The 16,522-nt window shown below is 44.5% G+C and overlaps 1 long non-coding RNA gene across 1 annotated transcript in view; it reads left to right on the top strand.

Moving 5' to 3' along the window:
- Positions 1–10,527: 10,527 nt before the first annotated feature.
- The window catches only part of LOC116738431, a 33,691-nt gene continuing 27,696 nt past the window's right edge, over positions 10,528–16,522 (top strand). Inside the window, exon 1 of the long non-coding RNA XR_004344367.1 lies at positions 10,528–10,666. This is a non-coding gene — a long non-coding RNA (uncharacterized LOC116738431). The remainder of the gene's footprint in view (positions 10,667–16,522) is intronic.

The raw sequence follows: 16,522 nt of genomic DNA, 5'->3' as shown, positions 1-16,522 counted from the left end.
CTGGGGAGGGCTGGGTGTAGGGCAGGACGCCACCTCTCTCTGCACCCTAAACAGCCTGCTTAGCTCTGCGAGGACTGCTGGGACCCCGGTTCTGCTGTGGCCCATAATACACATGGCAGGTAACACTGGCAGCAGTAACAGAGAGGAAGGAGATGCCCACCTTTGAGTGACTTTGCGGGCAGGAAACATCAACCCCAAGAGCCTGGAGACAGGTAAACACACCTGACACAGCCCCCGTGTACTCTCCAAATGCTCACCGAGATTAGCTGCCAGGAGAGCGTATTAGCCAATGCAATTGTGATTTATTACTGTTAATGTGGCCCCATTTGTATCCACAGGCTAGAGAACTGGGGTTACTGTTCTTGACTATAGTAATAACACACGTCTCCCTGGCAGCAGGAGAGACGGGGGCTGTCCCAGCATCATTGCCTGCCTCCCCAGGCCCTAGGGTAGCCATGACAGGAAGCGGTGAGACAGAAGCCCACTGCCATGGAAACCTGGGTTTGGAACTATCCCTCTTCTCAGTGGGTAGCATACAGAAGGGAACAGTTTCCCTCAAAACCACCTCACGCTTTGTAAAAGCACAATGACTCTGGGGCGCTGAAAGTGGTCATGTCTGGAAATTAGTCTGTGACTCTTCAAATTTCATAGTTTTGTGAACCCGGTGACTCCTGGATAGCTCAGGATGCTAATGGGCGGTGGGTGTGGGATTTCATCTCCTTCTGGGCTCTTCCCAGATGTTGTAAGAGCTAATACATGGTAAATGAGCTTTCAAGCTGATTAAGTGACTGAAAAACCCCTGCTTTACTTACTGTGAACTTGCTTTTCCTATTATGGCAGTCTGTTATTTTCCCAAGATGGTGACTACAGTGTCTCCCATCCTATCTGTTCATACGGTGTGACCTTGACATTTCTCTCACGGAATGGTGGGGGCCTGTGCCCCTGTCTCTTGAGTCTGGGTGAGTCTTTGGGAATGTTTTGAATATAGAGTATGGTAAATGTAGAGCCTTCTTGGCACACCAGCTCTTGGAACCCAGCCCTTATGCTCTAAAGCAGCCCATGGAGAGTCCCTCATGGAGAGAAACCAAAGCTCCCAGCCCCCGGTCCAGTTGAGCTTCCAGACAATGGCCAGCACTGATTAGCCAGCCACGTGAGGGGAGAATCCAGGAAGTGAATCCTCCAGATTTTTTTGCGGTCATTTCTTCATGTTGCTGACATACTGTTGTATCTGTATCCTGGGTGCCTTGGGTCCACGCTATTTTGTTTTATTGCAAAACAGGACTATTTGCTTTCTGAATCATACTGGTTGAAGCTTCAGAATTTGTCTCACCATAAAAGATTCCATTTGGTTCATTAACGGTGGCCCTTCTCGGGTGGGGGCGGGGGTGGGAATCACAGAACTTGAGAAACGCTAGACAATATTCTGATGCCCATATTCCGAACACCTTTCTAAACTTACCAAAGACTTAAAGAGTTGGGCGTTTCTCTCAAAGTACTGCAGCCTAAGGACTACAGAACGATTCCTTGTGTTGGCCTCATGTGCTGTATCAGGTGAGACAGACAGAGCAGGTGGGATGTTTTATTTATCATCCGAGTCCGCTTCTCTTTCCACCTCATTTAATGTGACCCTTAGAAAGATAGGTCCTTGTCTTGCGCTCACTTAAAACAAAGACTCCTCTCAATGATTTCCCCAGTTTTAAGTTTGTGAAGTAGGAAAAAAAAAAAAAATAAAGGAAGGTCTGCTGTTACATTAATTTCACTTATTCTCACCTCGTTTCAAAACCACATTATTCTTCCTGCTGCATTTCCACCAGCCATTTTCTTCTACAACCTGTAGGTTTCCTGCCGAGAGAGGACAATGGGCAAGTTAAGTGAGAGAGCTGATTTACAAGGCTTTTCTCCTTTTGCTCTAATTTACAGGAAAATCGTCCTTGCATGGAAAGACAAGGTAAAGCCCCACAACACTGAGGGATTGTCATGACAGGGGAGAAATGAATAAATGGGACATATTTTATATTAGTAACACCCAATATATCTGATGATAATAGTTCACTCGTTTCTTGGATATTAGTGAAAATACCTTTTTTTTCAACGGAAAGAATATTTGTCTTTATTTCACACGATACTTGCCTCTAATTCTTGTGTAAGTATTAATTTGTATCTGTTTCAGCTAGGATTATGTTCAACTGCATAAAATAGAAAACCCAAATAAAAGAGGTTTAAAACCACAAAGTTCTATTCTTTCATGTGAAAGCCGTCCAGAATTGAGCAGTCCAGGGCTAGTAGGCCAGCACTACAAAGACTCAGGACCTCTTCTATCTTTCTGCTTTACCATTCTTAGCACGTAACTTCCATCCCCACGCTGGCTGCTGGGGCTCCGGCATCTTGTCGGGAATCCTGGTGACTGGAAGAGAGGGAAGGGGAAAGTAAAACCCAAGCAGCATCCAGTTGAGTCCCTTTAAGAGACGCCTCTGGAAATTCCACACATCAGTCTGTCTAGAACTCAATGACGAGAACACAGTCACATGACCACCCTTAGCTGCAGCTGGGGAAACATTAGCCCCACAGCTTACAAAGGTCCCTCCCTTCTCCACTTCCCTCCGTACTTCCTGTCTACCCCAAATGATCTAAGACCCACCTACAGCTTTTTTCTGTGGTTCTGGTTCCATGAGCAAGCAGAGTGTTTTACTAGAATTGTAAGCTCCATGGGGTAATGACCACATCATTTATACCGCACGCTTCACAGTTCCTGATGTGAGGCCAGAATACACTGCCATACCCCCAAATTTCAGAAGTTCTATTTCTCCTTAAAGGAGGAGAATGGATTTGGGGTACATCACCAGCAATCAGATACAATATCATTAAAGTATGACAACTCATTCATCATATATATTTTAATATAATACAATTGAATAAGTATTTTTGGAATGCCTCCTCTGTTCCAGCTCCAGATCAAGAACAATGAAGAGTGTGGTCAAAGTGTGTCACAGTGGGGCTCCTAGGTGGCTCAGCCAGTTGAGCATCCGACTCCCGATTTCAGCTCATGATCCCGCAGGATTGAGCTTCACGCCAGGCTCTGTGCTGAGTGTGGAACCTGCTCAAGATTCTCTCTCTCTCCCCCTCTCCCCAGCTTGTGTACACACACACACACACACACACACTCTCTCTCTAAAAATAAAATTTAAAAAAATTTTTGAAGCACATCACATAATAATTAATTACCCTCAAGGAGCTTGCCATTTCAGTAAAGAACTCATGAGACACAGAACAATGGATGAGACCTGTAATCAGGTCTTATATCATATAGTACATATAATATGTGTTGGAGAAGGAAGGGATTTCTTTTTCTGGTTTAAGTTTATTTATTCATTTTGAGAGAGATAGAGAGAGCGCATGCAAGGAGGGGAGGGGCAGAGAGAGAGAGAGGGAGAGAGAGAGAATCCCAAGCAGGCTCTGTGCTGACAGCACGGAGCTGGACGTGGGGCTCAATCTCACGAACCATGAGATCATGACCTGAGCCGAGGCCAAGAGTCAGACGCTTAACAAACTGAGCCACCTAAGCACCCCGGGAGGGATTTCTGGCAGCAGTGAAACCAATGTTTTTCTGAAGGAGACAGAACCTGCAATGGGAATTGAATATGGTGGACATGCGTGATGGTTCATTTTGTGTGTCCGCTTGACTGGACCACAAGACGCCCAGGTGCTTGGTTAAACATTATTCTGAGTGTGTCTCTGACAGTGTTTCTACTGATGGAGCATTTGAGTAAAGCAATGTGCCCGCCCCAGTGGGCCCCATCCAATCCTATGAAGGCTGATCAGAAAGAAAAGACTGACTAGGAGAAAACTCCTCTCTCTCTCTCTCTCTCTCTCTCTGCCTGTGTTCATGCTGGGACATCAGTCTTCTGCTTTTGGACTCTTTGGACTCAGACCTGGTCTGGAACCTACACCACCAGCTGGCCTGGGTCTCAGGCCCCTGGACTCGGGCTGGAATTTCACATCAGCCTCTCCTGAGTCTCCAGCTTGCTGACAGTAGACCTTAGGACTTCTCGGTCTCCATAATTTCATTCTCTGCAGAATCTTCACTAATACCCACAAGTATGCAGCAAAACTTGTAGCACATTGAGTGCATCTAAGCCCCAGACAGGCACAGGAATGCATAGATGAAAAATGCATCCCCATTCTGGAAGGAAGAGAGGAGGGAAGGCAGACTGGGATGATGCCACGTGGAAAGGCTGTGATAGACATACCGAGGGCAGAGGGAGCACAGGGAGGGCAGCAGAGGGGAGTCTCAGGGGGACAGGGAACGGGTACCTCAGAGGACTCCCAAGGAGGGCTGATGGCCATGTGGGGGTGTTAGGGTAGACTTCAAGGAGGGTGTTTTCAGTTTGGTTCTGGGGGTCAGTGCCGACACACATGCTGAATGTACTGGAGAGAGAGCTCTTCTTGGGAAGAGCTTAGCCCACATTCAGAAGAAGCAGTGTTGACAAGGTGCTTGGGCACAGGGCTAAAAGGGCCCCTCCACATTCCTCTAGTTTAGCAATGCTAGATTCCCAGTGTGGAAAAGGAGGTGCAGAATCTAGGGATTGAAGGGTGTGGGTATCTCATCAGAGTCTCCGTGCCACATTGTACAGGCACCCGGTCATGACCGGCAGAAACTCCTCCGGCAGCAGGACCCGGTGGAGGGGTCCCTCAGGGACCCCCATTGCCTCCCTTTCCTCTCTCCTCTTCCCTATAATGTCTGTCTGTCCACTCTCTGCCCGGCGTCTGACTGTCTCCTCTCCCCTCTCTTACACGCACTTCGCTATTTGTGTAGTGTCACAAGCCCAGTGAGTTTCCTTCTGTCATCCAGAAGGATGGGTCATCCGTTTGTCACCACTGAACTCATTGGTACAATTCATTCTGGATCCCTGGATTCTGGATAAAGAAAAGGCAGCTGGGAGTGGGAGGGTAAGAACAGTAGCAAAGGGATTCAAAATATTCAAATGACTCATGGTTTCAGGTTGGGGTGGTTTGATTTGAGTGATTTGTAATAAATGTAATAAGAGTGCCACTTATTTCCAACTCTCCAGTAAGATTAGTAACTTTTTCTTCTGAAGATAAACTTGATTACATTACTTATTTATACTATGTACATTGCATTAGAGGTAAAAATGCACCAGGATTAAAAAAAAAAAAATCGTATACTTTTTTTTTTCTTTAAATTAGTGTTTTCTTATCCACTGATAATAACAGCTTAGATTATTAAAAAGGAAGAATTTAAAATATGCAACTCACCTTCAGGTCTTAGTATTGCTTGTTTACTTTTACACATTTTGCTCAACTTGACAGACAATCTAGAAATATCATCTCTACTCACTTTCAATTCCTCATTTTTATACAAGGGCTGCGCTTTTGTGTTGGGGTCTGTGACATATCAGGGGAGGCAACGTGATAGAGGTGACAAAATAGGAGCTTTGAAGCCGCATATATTTTAAGTTTAAGATCCAAGGGCATCCTGTACTAGTTAGGGATCGAGAATACATAATTTACCAGCAATTTGAATCTCAGTTTTTTTAAATTTGTAAATTCGATGACAAATTTACTGGATGCTCATGATGAACAAGGCACTGTGCTCCGCATTTTTCTGTGTTTAATTTACTGTGTTTAATCCTGACAACGATCTAACGAAACAGAGGTTATTATTATTTACTCCACTTTACAGATGAGCAAGTTGAGACTTAGATTAGCTAAACTGTCGAAGAATATTAAAAAATAAACCAGGGGGGTCCTGGCTGGCTCAGTTGGTGGAACATGCGACTCTTGATCTTGGGGTTGTGGGTTCGAGCCCCACATGGGGTCTAGAGATTCCTTAAAAATAAAAAAAAACAATCTTAAGAAAACAATAATCAAATGAAATGATAAGCTAGGAGTCAAAACTACACATGTGACCCTAAAGACTGCCCTCTTGGCACTTGTCCCAACACTGCCTGGTACGTAAATCATCCCCAGTCCTGGTAGTAACACCTATGTGGTAGGTGTTGTCTCTAAATAAAGATGAGGGAGTAGAAGTTAGAGATCTCACCTCCCCAGAAAGCAAGACCATTAAGTTTTAGAGTCCTTCAGCTTTCTTCCCTGGCCTGGCCCCATTTCCTTTCTGCTGGAGGCTGTCTAGCATTGGCCCTACCAGCCACTGGAGGATACAGCCCTCTGTTGGCTGGCTGGCAGGAGGGGCCATGACACTCCACTGAATTTATGCTTTCTTCGTTCCAAAAGGACTTAAAATAGACTTACCGATAGTATGGCATGTTTCCCTGTTCCTTTAAATTTCACCAAGTACCAACATATATCATCTCATGCAAACCTCCCAACAACCCTGATGAAAATGAGCTTCAGAGCCTCTAAGCGATCGGCTCAAGGGGACAGGATAATTATCAGTCGTACAGGGGGAATTTAACTCCAAATTAACCATGTCTGGGTTAGTTATAATTCTTTGTTATTATGATCTCTCCCTGAGTGTTGAACATGAACGCGATAAGAAATGAGGGCTTAATTATGTGATCCCGCCATCCCTTGGCTTGGAAGCCTTTATGGAAGCCCGTCAACGATGTACGCACCTATCCCCAGCCTAAACTTCCGGGCTCCTTCCTTCTTCACTGCCCTAGACGCCCCACACAAGCCACGTCAGAACAGCTGCCACTGAAGAATACCACGTCCCTTCGTCCATCCGGGCCTCCCTCGTGCCATTTCTTCTTCATGGAACCACTCTTGTCCCCTACCCCTTTCTCTGCCTAGAAAACACCATCTGCTCTCTCTCAAAGCCCAGCGCAGTTATTCCCCTTTCTGTAGAGTTACCTCCATATTCCTTTGCGAATACAGACCCTGCTCCACCATAATGATTTCCTTACATATCTTTCTTCCTCCTAGAAGGAGAGTTCCAAGACCAGCAAACTCTCATGCATTTTAATGCCTGCCCCCGAAGATGCATATCTAGTCAATTGAGGTTTGGGTGTGGGGGAGGGGTTGTTACTGCTTCTCAGCTAAACGTGTTGATTGCCTACTACGTGCTGGGACATTTATCGAAATGTCGTGCCTGTAATAACACAGTCAATCCTCCCAACAGCCCTGTGAGGCGGGCTCTGCTATTGTCCCTACTCGACAAATGAGGAACCTGTAGAACAGCTTTGAAAGGTCACCCAGGTCGCCCACTTCGCAGGTGACAGGCATACAACTCACACCAGGCTGGGCCCCCAGAGCCCCTGCTCTTGGCACCCCTGCTACTGTAACCCTTGCTTGTTGGTTAAAAGTGTGAGTGAGCACGTGCACACACACACACACACACACACACCCAAAGCTCTCACAGTGTTCAAAGTTTATTTAGTTTGATCCTATACCTGAAAGGAGGGTGGCGGGGGAGTCTCCATAGCAAGAGAGCCTGACTTGCCATTTTTACGGAAAGCGAGCACTGCGTTGTTCCCTTCCTCTATGAACAGAGTGCTGCCATGCTGTCCCAACCTCGTGGTCTCTTTACAGAGGTCTTTGAAACAACATAATCTGATCATTCCATATCTTCACCGCAGTTTGTGATGGCGTAGGCTTCTCTTCACCCGCCTCTCAAAGGCCACATATGAATCTTATAAAACCTGTAAGTAGACAGGGAACCGTGGCGTCATCTGTTTTTCCGGTTGTGCTAAAGGTAGTACTCAGAGTGGGAAGGAAGGAATCGCAAAGCATGTCCCCTCCGGCATTCTTAAGGAGGTGTATAAGTAGGCAAACCCAGGGAATTTTCCTGAGGTGCCTCCAGATGTGAACAGAGGATGGGGACCAGGTTTTCTCACAGTTGCATATTGAGGGTGGTATCTTTGGATTTATTCTCCAAGTGGATCGTGAAGTAGGGGGTGGATGAGAACGAAGTGTCTTTACTCTTCCAAATCCATGAGAGTAACTTACTACGTTCTCTATCCAGGCCAATAAGTATCTGGGGGACTCCAAACAAGGTGGTTTTGTGTATGGGAGAAACAAAACTGAGCCTCCACCCGGAAGCTTCAGATCTGCTGGAAAGAACCGTCCCATCCACAGATTGTAACACAATATTTACTTATGACTCAAATAGGGAAACGAGCAAAGTGCTAAAATGGAGAGATTTTCTTGGACAAAATGGAAAATGCTTCATGGATGGGGCATCCTTGTAACATTCCACCAGTGAAAAAGAAAATGAGCTCACTGCTGTCATTAATTCTCCTGACTTCTCATCAAGGAATGATTTAGGGCCTGGCGGGGTCACATCATTTCACAGAGGGATGTTAATAGTGAAGGAAATCGAAATGTAGAAGGAAGCAATAGAAGATAAAATGATGATATACAGCATTAAATGAATGCCTACAAAATAGCAGATGCTTTACATGTAGTATTTCATTTAACCCAGAGGAACCCTACAAGGCTGATGTCATGGCCCCTTGTGTAGTTGAAGGAACTAAGACTCAACAATGTTGAGGAATTTGCCCAAGTTCACAGAGCTCCTAATTGCCAGAGCCAGGATTTGAAACGAGGTCTCTCTTTTATGGCTTTGGTTTTCTCTCTTGCACTGTGCTGCCTTTAAAAAATCATATAAAAGGCAAATAAGTGATTGATGGTGTTCTTCCTCAAGGACATGAAAGGAATGTACAAACAGCACAGTCATTCTGTAGTAAAATCTTTTAATTATGACCCAAATCACAGCACCGCAGTGATAAGCTGATTCTGAGCTCACCTGAAGTCAAAGCACTTCACAGTGAGTTCAGTGGCGACAATTCAGCTCTTTTTCTATTAGCAAATAGAGAACCCTGGGAAGGTATGTTTTATCCAACTTAGACCAAAATGTTACAGAGTGAGACATTTATAAGGATGCCAGCAGGAGGGGAGACAAAAGGACAAGGTAGAGTTTGCAACTTATTATCCTTAAAACTTCATTCCAGGATCTACCTTTCTGGAATAAAGTGCATCCCATGTGAAGGCTGTTTTAGGGAATATTTTCAAGGAATGTAGGGGCCCTAAAAGGAACAGGCCAGCAGGACTGGGTGGCTGGAAACATCCATCTAACTTGGAAACATCCATCTAACACCATAGAACCTGTTCTGTGGGGAGAGTCTGTGTTTATGGTGTTTGTTTTGGTTTTTTGGTTGTGTGTTTTTTTGTTTTTGTTTTTGTTTTTTTGTTTTTTTTTGTAGGTAATGAGGTAACTCATTTCATTTGTTTCCCAAGGCAGTTGATGGTTTCTATCAAAGCCTTCAATGATTTATTTCCCCTTCATCATTTTTAAACTTTGAATGTTATCAATATCTTTAAGATGCTTTAGAATTATCTGGTCCAGAATATTATAAGATTTTCTTCTTTTAAAAGGCTCTGAATCGGGCAACAGCTTCATGGAAGTACAGTTCGTTGCCTTGTTTACTCTTTTGTGTTATGTATTCTTTTGTATTACATATATATATATATATATACACACACACACATATATATTTCATATAATACATGCATATACACATATGTATTACACATAATACACGCATAAACACAAATTCAGAAAATTCTGAAAAGTACCATTGCCATTGGTTCCCCAGCTCTCCCTGCATTCCTCAGTAGATGATAGAGGAAAATATGCTTGAAGATGCCAAGTAAAAGAATCTTCCAGCATTTAGAGAAGAAAGACACAGGGGCGCCTGGGTGGCTCAGTCGGTTAAGAGTCCAACTTCAGTTCAGGTCATGATCTCACACTTCGTGGGTTCGAGCCCCACATCAGGCTCTGTGCTGACAGCTCAGAGCCTGGAGCCTGCTTTCGATTCTGTGTCTCCCTCTCTCTCTGCTCCTCCCCCACTCACATTCAGTCTCTCAAAAATAAATAAAAACAACAACAAAAAAAATTAGAAAAGAAAGACACAGAATGATTTAAAAAAAAAAAAAGAAAGAAAGTATACTTCCAGGAGATCCGATTAGATACTCTGTTTTAGTTCAGTATTCCTACGAAGCCATTCTTGACTTGACTTCATTTCTCTGTAACAGCATGACAGCTGACCTCACCCCATGTAGAAGCAAGAAAAATTCACTAGGACCTTGAAATTCATTGACTGACTTCTGGAACATTTACTGAGAACCTACTGTTGTCACCCTATACACATCACTATACTCCCAGCCGTGAGCCAAAGAAATAGAGAAGGGGCCCCTGGGTGACCCTGAAATTCAGCTCAGGTCACTATCTCACAGTTCGAGAGATCAAGCCCCAAGTCAGGCTCTGTGCTGACAGCGTGAAATCTGCTTGGGATTCTCTCCCTTCCTCCCTCTTTGCCCCTCCCGTACTTTCTTTCTACTCCAAATAAAAAAATAAACTTAAAAAAATAATAAAAGAAGAAATAAAAGATTGACCAAAGGGGAAAAACAATTTATTCCCAAAGATTTATGCTTACTCTGTCGGTCGTGGGTATTTGTTACCGATATGGGTACAACGTCTGACTCTCTCTGTAATGGTTCATTAATCCACTCAAAAAATTTTCTCATTGTGCCAGAAACAGGTACGCCCCGTAAGCCTACTGAGAACTAAAGACAGACGGAGTCATTTTCATCAAAAGCCTACTTTTACCTGAAGGAAGTTTGGCAACACCAGTCTAGTGTGGTCTCCTGAAGGAAAATGGAAGGGTTGGTGACTTACCATGACAAGGTAAATACCAAAAGACAAATGCTAAAAATGTTAATGAAAATCATTCCTGCTTGCCCTTTAGGAGGGTTAGCGGGGGTATTCTGAGTACTGGGTTCATACTTTAGAGGCAAGTTGACGGCTAATTAATTTTGGTTACTTAAAAGGCAGAAGGGGGGAGGGGACAGGGTCCCTGTGACAGTGGGGCACTTGCAAGTGTGGAAGACGTGGGAGGAACGCAGAGATAACTCGGTGGTTTTCATGGGGCACTGCCCGTTTCATTAGTTTCATCTCACAAAGGGCGATCTCGGCCCCCAGCACACGCATCATTGAGGCCCCCGGTGAAGGTGGGGAAGGTGCGAGAGCATCGGCCCCTCTGCCCAGGAGGGCTCAGCAGGGTAAGCTCTGACGGGCTGCTGTCCGCCCGTGCCTGCGGAATCTGGGACAAGATAAACACCAAAGGTTTGAGGTTGGCTGTCGAACGGGGGCACAGATACATCGCAGGAATGTTTGAGACGGCCTCAAACAAGACGGTGTGGCTCTTCTTCTGCAGGTTTTAGTCTACAACTCCCTCTCCCAGCCCGAGTTCCGTGTCAGTAGAGGGCCAGGGAAAAAGCCAGACCTGCCCCGGGGCTCTCTTTCCTACGCAAGAAGGCCACCAAGCTCACAACACAGCATTTTCTGTGTAGGGGGTCGGGGGGCCAAGCTTTTCTGAAAGGTAACGTTGCACACGCAGTAACCACCGCCACATTTTCTTGGGAGCAGCTGGTCTATACCAGCGCCCCTGAGCAACCCCAAGCTGGGAGAATAATGTGGGTATTTGTATGGAGCTGGGTGCTGACACACATCATTTTCATAATTACTGTATTTCTCGTCTCCATGTCCGTGGGCCAAGCAGAAAGTGTGCAGGGAAGGCAGTCACCTATATGTACTTCTATCTGCTCGAGTTTACAGTGATGGCACAAGGCTGATTAATCCTCCCCTCTCCATGACGTGGAGGCAGGAGCCGCCTAACGTTATCTTTATTATTGTTCGGCAGATTCCATACCACTACATACAGAAAGAGCGTAAATCATGGAACCAGTGTTTGAGGTCCATAAAATGCAAGGTTATGAATATTTCATTACTATACATTTTATTTCCCTGTCTCTTCTGCATCTCCCAAAATGTTGTTTGTTTATTTATTGGCTCACTGTTCGCCAGGAATGCTTAATTCTTAATATAAGGTATGGACACGATGACCAACCTCGGCCCTTGCGGCCTGAGCTGGCATTTGAAAGTAATGATAGATGTTTTGGTGCGGGTTTTGGTTTTCCCGTTTACACGCTTTTTCATCACGCAGATAATTGGCTGCGAGGTGACCCCACTAACAGAAGTTTCAGCTTCTTCCGTCATAATTGCATTGATCTGCAGGCCCCACAAATTGACCCGCCCCCCCCCCCCCAAACGTTTCTCCTGTGAGCCACGGCTACTTATTTAAATTTTTCTCAACGCCTCATTGTATCCGTCTTTGGCTGAAGTAAGCAGACTTCTTCGGCTGCAGATCTTGGCAGTGAAAGACACATTGTCCAAGTGCAATTAGCTTCACTCCCTGCGCCGGGCGGAATGATTTGTATGAATCAGCTGGTCCTGCAAAAGAGGCAGCCATTATCACCTGCTTGTGAATTTCCCTTTAACCACAAAATTCATATTAGTAAATAGCCGGGGGGATTCAATCTGAGCAAAATCAGAACCTGAGTGGCCTGCATTAAGGTGCTAACTTCTCTCCTGCTATAGGGCATAGGGGATATTAATACAAATCTTTGGTACAGGCTGCAAAATATAGAAAATGTCATAATTATATCTGCAATTCAGCAACGAAACAATTCCCCCCCCCCTTTCTTCTCTGTCATCAACATAATAGCAGCCTATGGGATTTGTATTTTCTGGCTGTGAGCCCTTTTATGGGGCTGTAGGAAAAAAAATACAAGCAGGTTAGTTTCACAGCTCTGAGGAGGCCTCGTGACAGAATACTGCTTTTAATGTTATTGTCTCTAGCTTGTAACCCACTCTCTTTGGGTGGACAGGCTACTGTGCTCAGACAGCATCATTTAGGTTTTTCCGATAAACCTCTAGGTCCCCTTTGCTGCTTCTCCCACCCTCCTGGATGGGGAAATAATTACCCAGCTTGTGGGATCAGGCTCTATTACGGATAGGGAGGGGGTTAGTCAGAGGGGAGTGAAGTCAGAAGGAGGCAAGTCTCCAAGGTTTCTCTTGGAGACATAAAAGAACCTAGGAAAGATGCATTCTGAGTGAATCCTCACATCCCGTTTATTTTGCTAGCCAAGACAAATATCACAGCTCATATCTAACATTTGAAAAGCAGGGCCAAATAAAATGATGGATTAATAAGTCCAAGGACAGAATAATAGAAGGAAAATATATTATAGAAAACGATGCCCGTGTCAATCTGAAAGGGGTGGGGCGGGGTTGGGGGGAAGAAAAGCTGAAATGAAAATGGAAAAAAAAAGTGTGCCATAGCAACCTTAAATGAAAAACCCCCCTGTCGTCATGCTAAATATTAATTAATGTTACCTAAGACCCCTATGGTACTATTACTTGAGAAACAGGTGTGTTCAGACCATTTAAGATTCTTTTTGTTGTAACCTACACTATGGGCATCATGGACTGAACGCCAGGCTAAATGTTCCCTCTATAATTATTGGTAATAATATTCCGGGCACATGTACAGCCTCCATCATCATCCATGATGAGGCTAATCCAGTACTTTCTGCATGAACTGTTATAATACCCAAAGCAGCAGGGCAAAATATTATCAAGCATGGGTTTACCGCTGGAAAACCTAGTGCAACAGAGTCCACGTCTAGAAAATCGACTAGGGATGGAATTTGTTTGAACTGGCCATACAGACACACACCTGTAACCCTCTGTGAGGGGACCCACTCAGTGAGCGTTTCTCAGAACAGGGTCATGTGAGTCACAGGAAGCCATCCTGAATACACCTCTGCAGAACTAAGAAACTATTCTTCCGTCAAGAGGCAGCTCTTTAATGAGAGATGAGGTGATCTGAATTCTGTTGTCATGTCAGCCACAGACGCATGGTAATGTTCTGCGGGCCATTCTGGGACTCCGTTTCATAAATGATAAAGGTTGGAAGATAGCCTTTCTCTATTAAAGAAAGTGAGTGGCCTAGAGACAAATAGTTTCTCTATTGTTTTTTTTTGTTTGTTTGTTTGTTTTAAGAATTTTTAAATCTGTGAGTAGCCTAGAGACAAATAGTTTCTCTACTGGTTTTTTTTGTTTGTTTTTTTAAGAAAATTTTTAAAGTTTATTTATTTATTTGGGGGGGGGGGAGGGAGGGAGTGGGGAAGGCACAGAGAGAGAGGGAAAGAGAGAATTCCAAGCAGGCTCCATGCTGTCAGCACAGAGCCCGACACGGGACTCGAACTCACAAGCCATGAGATCATGACCTGAGCCAAAATCAAGAGTCATATGCTTAACCTACTGAGCCACCCTGGCACCCCTCTATTGTTTTTTAACACAAAGTGAATGGACCAATAATGTCACAAGCAACAAATCATTATTTAAATGGATTTGCTCAAGAGTCCTATAAAAGAATTTAATAGACGGGAAAGTCTGGAAGTTGCTAGAAAGGACTCAGATGTGACATAGAAAAACTGTCATACATGCCCGACCCTTCTTGAACTCTGAGATTACAGCAAGGAGAATGTAGTTGTGCCCACACTTAAGGAGAAAAAAAATGCAGCATATGAAAATTCAAATTTACAAACCAGATCAATTAATGGGTGATTATTCACACTATAAAAGGATTTATCGCTTTACAAATGGATTCCCTGCAGGGTTCCATTTTAATAACTGAGCTTTCTCAGTGTTAGAAGGCACTACCAATTAAGAGTCAATCAGAAGTGGAGATAAAGCACCTCTGAAATTAAAATGTATGTCGATGGGAAATCACTGGTAGGGTTACAAAAATCGGCATTACAATTCTGTAGGGACACAGATTTTTTTTCTCTCACATGCCTTTATTGAACACCTACTACAAACCCGACTGGTCCTGAAGGGTCGCTGTCAGGGGATCTCAAAAAACTGAATACACGGTATTGTCTCTGGGACCTCCACAGGGTGTTGCAGCGATAGGGTGTGAAGGAGGGACAATCCCCACTTGCAAGGGGTGGGCACCGCTTTCTCGTCAGTGCACATCATCACTCCCCATTCATCAAATATCAAGGAGGCTCCCCTGTCATCACATCAGTCACAGAATGCCCTCACACACATTCCAATTTCTTTCGTCCCACCCACCCAGCACACTACTAACTGAGAACCTTTCTGATGTTCAGAAACTCTGCTTGAATCTCTTACAATATTGGTATTAGAGACGTCGTAAGAGTTTAGCTCTTTTGGGTGAGGAGGAAATTGAGGCAGGAAGAAATGAAGGGGCAGATCTTTTCATGCCTTCTCCATGTATCTCTCTTTAAATCAATCTCTTTGGAGACAGGGCACTTGATGCTACTCTGAATCCTGCTTTTCCTTACCCTCGACGTTTTCTCTGTTGTCCCTCTGGATCTCCACCCTTTGCCCTTGTCTTCAGGAAAGGACTCACCCTTTGTCAGGGTCAGCTTCCATCTGTTCGCTGGGATCTCTCTCCCGAAAGTCTCTGTGTCTTCCAGGAGTAGGCTTTTAGAACAGGAAGGGTGGGGAGTGAAAGTCCACCCCAAAGATTCCAGTGACTCTGTGGGGAAAGTTCTCTAATGAAGTAAAGAGAGTTTTCCATTGGGGGCTTAAGGAGAGGAGGTTTGGAACTGCTGTGGCTGGCTTGATAGGGCATCAACAACAAGGTGAATAAAAGAAATTATTCTTTGTGGTGGCTGGCTTCACTAGGGTTCAGCTGATGAGGTTGCACAAAACCCTAACTGGCCCAATCAGCACATTTTTCATTATTTTCTTCAGCAGCTTTCAGCCACTCCTCACTGACGAAGGGGTTAAATGTAAAGAGATTGAGGGATCTGGATAGCACAGTAGACACATCATAGGAACGGCCAGCCTCGAGGTCCGTACCCAGAGGCAAAGTGACACAACAGGTGATCTGGACCGCCCCACAACTGGAATGCTTCAGGAAGCCATAATGATCTGACCTGCTGACTCTGTTGGTGAGCAATGGAGAGGATGGGAAGGGGAGTTTCCAAGGCGAAGGTCAGAGTCTCAGCTTCAAACATGCACCAGTTGTGCATGTAGCAGTGTGGTCTCTGGTATGGCCAGCTGGTGTGTTTGAGGCCAAGTGGAAATGAAGTGATCTAGAGGAATGTTAAAGCCCCTAAAAATGGTATATATAGAGAGAGATTGGGACAGGCACTGAAGTCATTTTGTAAAGTAAATGGAAGTGAATTTGAAAAGCATGACTCAAATTTCCATTAAAATGCCCCTGGGACAAAAGATTGCAAGAAGATACACAACAATTCTCAGCTACCTTCATATTAGTATAATGCATCAGGGACCTCAAATAAGGTTGCATTGCCCACCAAATTTCCACTGGTGCCATTAGTATTCAATTGACAGGTATTTTGGATACAGTGTGCATAGCATAAACAATATGAATATCAACCCTATGTCAGATACTGTACTAAGCACAGTTTTGCAATTGAAAATAAACAGGTACCTTCCCTTAAGGTGGTAAGCCCAGTGAAGGAGGAGCAAGCTTCAATTTCAGCAGCCTGTCATAAGTACAAATATATATGCTCATAGAAGGAATGCGAAGGAATGCCTAACTTAGTCTCTAGAATCATAGAAGGCTTCCTGGACAAGGCAACATCTAAGCTGGGATTGGAAAGGTAATCTGAGAGATGTTGGCAAAGAAGCAGCAGG

This window comes from Lynx canadensis, chromosome D4, assembly GCF_007474595.2.
Source record: "Lynx canadensis isolate LIC74 chromosome D4, mLynCan4.pri.v2, whole genome shotgun sequence".
In the NCBI taxonomy this organism is placed as follows: Eukaryota; Metazoa; Chordata; class Mammalia; order Carnivora; family Felidae; genus Lynx; species Lynx canadensis.
The sequence above is the reverse complement of the archived record's forward strand: the minus strand, read 5'-3'. Positions and strand labels throughout refer to the sequence as shown.